The sequence below is a fragment of the Uranotaenia lowii genome, unplaced genomic scaffold (assembly GCF_029784155.1).
Source record: "Uranotaenia lowii strain MFRU-FL unplaced genomic scaffold, ASM2978415v1 HiC_scaffold_6, whole genome shotgun sequence".
In the NCBI taxonomy this organism is placed as follows: Eukaryota; Metazoa; Arthropoda; class Insecta; order Diptera; family Culicidae; genus Uranotaenia; species Uranotaenia lowii.
The window spans coordinates 202,806-209,335 of record NW_026598533.1 but is presented as its reverse complement, the minus strand read 5'-3'; positions in this window follow the sequence as shown (position 1 = coordinate 209,335).

Genomic DNA, 6,530 nt, shown 5'->3' with positions numbered 1-6,530 from the left:
TCGCATTTTAAAGTTGTGATCCCAAATTAAGCTCAGAATGCCCGAAAAACGCTTCTAAAGGCCAGAAATCGCATTTTAAAGCTGTGATCCCAAATTAAGCTCAGAATGCCCGAAAAACGCTTCTAAAGGCCAGAAATCGCATTTTAAAGCTGTGATCCCAAATTAAGCTCAGAATGCCCGAAAAACGCTTCTAAAGGCGAGAAATCGCATTTTAAAGTTGTGATCCCAAATTAAGCTCAGAATGCCCGAAAAACGCTTCTAAAGGCCAGAAATCGCATTTTAAAGTTGTGATCCCAAATTAAGCTCAGAATGCCCGAAAAACGCTTCTAAAGGCCAGAAATCGCATTTTAAAGTTGTGATCCCAAATTAAGCTCAGAATGGCCAAAAAACGCTTCTAAAGGCCAGAAATCGCATTTTAAAGCTGTGATCCCAAATTAAGCTCAGAATCGCTAAAAAACGCTTCTAAAGGCCAGAAATCGCATTTTAAAGTTGTGATCCCAAATTAAGCTCAGAATGCCCGAAAAACGCTTCTAAAGGCCAGAAATCGCATTTTAAAGTTGTGATCCCAAATTAAGCTCAGAATGCCCGAAAAACGCTTCTAAAGGCCAGAAATCGCATTTTAAAGTTGTGATCCCAAATTAAGCTCAGAATCGCTAAAAAACGCTTCTAAAGGCCAGAAATCGCATTTTAAAGTTGTGATCCCAAATTAAGCTCAGAATGCCCGAAAAACGCTTCTAAAGGCCAGAAATCGCATTTTAAAGTTGTGATCCCAAATTAAGCTCAGAATCGCTAAAAAACGCTTCTAAAGGCCAGAAATCGCATTTTAAAGTTGTGATCCCAAATTAAGCTCAGAATGCCCGAAAAACGCTTCTAAAGGCCAGAAATCGCATTTTAAAGTTGTGATCCCAAATTAAGCTCAGAATCGCTAAAAAACGCTTCTAAAGGCCAGAAATCGCATTTTAAAGTTGTGATCCCAAATTAAGCTCAGAATGCCCGAAAAACGCTTCTAAAGGCCAGAAATCGCATTTTAAAGCTGTGATCCCAAATTAAGCTCAGAATGCCCAAAAAACGCTTCTAAAGGCCAGAAATCGCATTTTAAAGCTGTGATCCCAAATTAAGCTCAGAATGCCCGAAAAACGCTTCTGAAGGCCAGAAATCGCATTTTAAAGTTGTGATCCCAAATTAAGCTCAGAATGCCCGAAAAACGCTTCTAAAGGCCAGAAATCGCATTTTAAAGTTGTGATCCCAAATTAAGCTCAGAATGCCCGAAAAACGCTTCTAAAGGCCAGAAATCGCATTTTAAAGTTGTGATCCCAAATTAAGCTCAGAATGCCCGAAAAACGCTTCTAAAGGCCAGAAATCGCATTTTAAAGTTGTGATCCCAAATTAAGCTCAGAATCGCTAAAAAACGCTTCTAAAGGCCAGAAATCGCATTTTAAAGTTGTGATCCCAAATTAAGCTCAGAATCGCTAAAAAACGCTTCTAAAGGCCAGAAATCGCATTTTAAAGTTGTGATCCCAAATTAAGCTCAGAATGCCCGAAAAACGCTTCTAAAGGCCAGAAATCGCAATTTAAAGTTGTGATCCCAAATTAAGCTCAGAATCGCTAAAAAACGCTTCTAAAGGCCAGAAATCGCATTTTAAAGTTGTGATCCCAAATTAAGCTTAGAATGCCCAAAAAACGCTTCTAAAGGCCAGAAATCGCATTTTAAAGTTGTGATCCCAAATTAAGCTCAGAATCGCTAAAAAACGCTTCTAAAGGCCAGAAATCGCATTTTAAAGTTGTGATCCCAAATTAAGCTCAGAATGCCCGAAAAACGCTTCTAAAGGCCAGAAATCGCATTTTAAAGTTGTGATCCCAAATTAAGCTCAGAATGCCCGAAAAACGCTTCTAAAGGCCAGAAATCGCATTTTAAAGTTGTGATCCCAAATTAAGCTCAGAATCGCTAAAAAACGCTTCTAAAGGCCAGAAATCGCATTTTAAAGTTGTGATCCCAAATTAAGCTCAGAATGCCCGAAAAACGCTTCTAAAGGCCAGAAATCGCATTTTAAAGTTGTGATCCCAAATTAAGCTCAGAATGCCCGAAAAACGCTTCTAAAGGTTAAAAATCGCATTTTCAAGTTGTGATCCCAAATTAAGCTCAGAATGCCCGAAAAACGCTTCTAAAGGCCAGAAATCGCATTTTAAAGTTGTGATCCCAAATTAAGCTCAGAATGCCCGAAAAACGCTTCTAAAGGCCAGAAATCGCATTTTAAAGTTGTGATCCCAAATTAAGCTCAGAATGCCCGAAAAACGCTTCTAAAGGCCAGAAATCGCATTTTAAAGTTGTGATCCCAAATTAAGCTCAGAATGCCCGAAAAACGCTTCTAAAGGCCAGAAATCGCATTTTAAAGTTGTGATCCCAAATTAAGCTCAGAATGCCCAAAAAACGCTTCTAAAGGCCAGAAATCACATTTTAAAGTTGTGATCCCAAATTAAGCTCAGAATCGCTAAAAACCGCTTCTAAAGGCCAGAAATCGCATTTTAAAGTTGTGATCCCAAATTAAGCTCAGAATGCCCGAAAAACGCTTCTAAAGGCCAGAAATCGCATTTTAAAGTTGTGATCCCAAATTAAGCTCAGAATCGCTAAAAAACGCTTCTAAAGGCCAGAAATCGCATTTTAAAGTTGTGATCCCAAATTAAGCTCAGAATGCCCGAAAAACGCTTCTAAAGGCCAGAAATCGCATTTTAAAGTTGTGATCCCAAATTAAGCTCAGAATCGCTAAAAAACGCTTCTAAAGGCCAGAAATCGCATTTTAAAGTTGTGATCCCAAATTAAGCTCAGATTGCCCGAAAAACGCTTCTAAAGGCCAGAAATCGCATTTTAAAGTTGTGATCCCAAATTAAGCTCAGAATGCCCGAAAAACGCTTCTAAAGGCCAGAAATCGCATTTTAAAGTTGTGATCCCAAATTAAGCTCAGAATGCCCGAAAAACGCTTCTAAAGGCCAGAAATCGCATTTTAAAGTTGTGATCCCAAATTAAGCTCAGAATCGCTAAAAAACGCTTCTAAAGGCCAGAAATCGCATTTTAAAGTTGTGATCCCAAATTAAGCTCAGAATGCCCGAAAAACGCTTCTAAAGGCCAGAAATCGCATTTTAAAGTTGTGATCCCAAATTAAGCTCAGAATGCCCGAAAAACGCTTCTAAAGGCCAGAAATCGCATTTTAAAGTTGTGATCCCAAATTAAGCTCAGATTGCCCGAAAAACGCTTCTAAAGGCCAGAAATCGCATTTTAAAGTTGTGATCCCAAATTAAGCTCAGAATGCCCGAAAAACGCTTCTAAAGGCCAGAAATCGCATTTTAAAGTTGTGATCCCAAATTAAGCTCAGAATGCCCGAAAACCGCTTCTAAAGGCCAGAAATCGCATTTTAAAGTTGTGATCCCAAATTAAGCTCAGAATGCCCGAAAAACGCTTCTGAAGCCCAGAAATCGCATTTTAAAGTTGTGATCCCAAATTAAGCTCAGAATGCCCGAAAAACGCTTCTAAAGGCCAGAAATCGCATTTTAAAGTTGTGATCCCAAATTAAGCTCAGAATGCCCGAAAAACGCTTCTAAAGGCCAGAAATCGCATTTTAAAGTTGTGATCCCAAATTAAGCTCAGAATGCCCGAAAAACGCTTCTAAAGGCCAGAAATCGCATTTTAAAGTTGTGATCCCAAATTAAGCTCAGAATCGCTAAAAAACGCTTCTAAAGGCCAGAAATCGCATTTTAAAGTTGTGATCCCAAATTAAGCTCAGAATGCCCGAAAAACGCTTCTAAAGGCCAGAAATCGCATTTTAAAGTTGTGATCCCAAATTAAGCTCAGAATGCCCGAAAAACGCTTCTAAAGGCCAGAAATCGCATTTTAAAGTTGTGATCCCAAATTAAGCTCAGAATCGCTAAAAAACGCTTCTAAAGGCCAGAAATCGCATTTGAAAGTTGTGATCCCAAATTAAGCTCAGAATGCCCGAAAAACGCTTCTAAAGGCCAGAAATCGCATTTTAAAGTTGTGATCCCAAATTAAGCTCAGAATGCCCGAAAAACGCTTCTTAAGGCCAGAAATCGCATTTTAAAGTTGGGATCCCAAATTAAGCTCAGAATGCCCGAAAAACGCTTCTAAAGGCCAGAAATCGCATTTTAAAGTTGTGATCCCAAATTAAGCTCAGAATGCCCGAAAAACGCTTCTAAAGGCCAGAAATCGCATTTTAAAGTTGTGATCCCAAATTAAGCTCAGAATGCCCGAAAAACGCTTCTAAAGGCCAGAAATCGCATTTTAAAGTTGTGATCCCAAATTAAGCTCTGAATGCCCGAAAAACGCTTCTAAATCGCCAGAAATCGCATTTTAAAGTTGTGATCCCAAATTAAGCTCAGAATGCCCGAAAAACGCTTCTAAAGGCCAGAAATCGCATTTTAAAGTTGTGATCCCAAATTAAGCTCAGAATGCCCGAAAAACGCTTCTAAAGGCCAGAAATCGCATTTTAAAGTTGTGATCCCAAATTAAGCTCAGAATGCCCGAAAAACGCTTCTAAAGGCCAGAAATCGCATTTTAAAGTTGTGATCCCAAATTAAGCTCAGATTGCCCGAAAAACGCTTCTAAAGGCCAGAAATCGCATTTTAAAGTTGTGATCCCAAATTAAGCTCAGAATGCCCGAAAAACGCTTCTAAAGGCCAGAAATCGCATTTTAAAGTTGTGATCCCAAATTAAGCTCAGAATCGCTAAAAAACGCTTCTAAAGGCCAGAAATCGCATTTGAAAGTTGTGATCCCAAATTAAGCTCAGAATGCCCGAAAAACGCTTCTAAAGGCCAGAAATCGCATTTTAAAGTTGTGATCCCAAATTAAGCTCAGAATGCCCGAAAAACGCTTCTAAAGGCCAGAAATCGCATTTTAAAGTTGTGATCCCAAATTAAGCTCAGAATCGCTAAAAAACGCTTCTAAAGGCCAGAAATCGCATTTGAAAGTTGTGATCCCAAATTAAGCTCAGAATGCCCGAAAAACGCTTCTAAAGGCCAGAAATCGCATTTTAAAGTTGTGATCCCAAATTAAGCTCAGAATGCCCGAAAAACGCTTCTTAAGGCCAGAAATCGCATTTTAAAGTTGGGATCCCAAATTAAGCTCAGAATGCCCGAAAAACGCTTCTAAAGGCCAGAAATCGCATTTTAAAGTTGTGATCCCAAATTAAGCTCAGAATGCCCGAAAAACGCTTCTAAAGGCCAGAAATCGCATTTTAAAGTTGTGATCCCAAATTAAGCTCAGAATGCCCGAAAAACGCTTCTGAAGCCCAGAAATCGCATTTTAAAGTTGTGATCCCAAATTAAGCTCAGAATGCCCGAAAAACGCTTCTAAAGGCCAGAAATCGCATTTTAAAGTTGTGATCCCAAATTAAGCTCAGAATGCCCGAAAAACGCTTCTAAAGGCCAGAAATCGCATTTTAAAGTTGTGATCCCAAATTAAGCTCAGAATGCCCGAAAAACGCTTCTAAAGGCCAGAAATCGCATTTTAAAGTTGTGATCCCAAATTAAGCTCAGAATCGCTAAAAAACGCTTCTAAAGGCCAGAAATCGCATTTTAAAGTTGTGATCCCAAATTAAGCTCAGAATCGCTAAAAAACGCTTCTAAAGGTCAGAAATCGCATTTTAAAGTTGTGATCCCAAATTAAGCTCAGAATGCCCGAAAAACGCTTCTAAAGGCCAGAAATCGCATTTTAAAGTTGTGATCCCAAATTAAGCTCAGAATGCCCGAAAAACGCTTCTAAAGGCCAGAAATCGCATTTTAAAGTTGTGATCCCAAATTAAGCTCAGAATGCCCGAAAAACGCTTCTAAAGGCCAGAAATCGCATTTTAAAGTTGTGATCCCAAATTAAGCTCAGAATCGCTAAAAAACGCTTCTAAAGGCCAGAAATCGCATTTTAAAGTTGTGATCCCAAATTAAGCTCAGAATGCCCGAAAAACGCTTCTAAAGGCCAGAAATCGCATTTAAAAGTTGTGATCCCAAATTAAGCTCAGAATGCCCGAAAAACGCTTCTAAAGGCCAGAAATCGCATTTTAAAGCTGTGATCCCAAATTAAGCTCAGAATGCCCGAAAAACGCTTCTAAAGGCCAGAAATCGCATTTTAAAGTTGTGATCCCAAATTAAGCTCAGAATCGCTAAAAAACGCTTCTAAAGGCCAGAAATCGCATTTTAAAGTTGTGATCCCAAATTAAGCTCAGAATGCCCGAAAAACGCTTCTAAAGGCCAGAAATCGCATTTTAAAGTTGTGATCCCAAATTAAGCTCAGAATGCCCGAAAAACGCTTCTAAAGGCCAGAAATCGCATTTTAAAGTTGTGATCCCAAATTAAGCTCAGAATCGCTAAAAAACGCTTCTAAAGGCCAGAAATCGCATTTTAAAGTTGTGATCCCAAATTAAGCTCAGAATGCCCGAAAAACGCTTCTAAAGGCCAGAAATCGCATTTTAAAGTTGTGATCCCAAATTAAGCTCAGAATCGCTAAAAAACGCTTCTAAAGGCCAGAAAT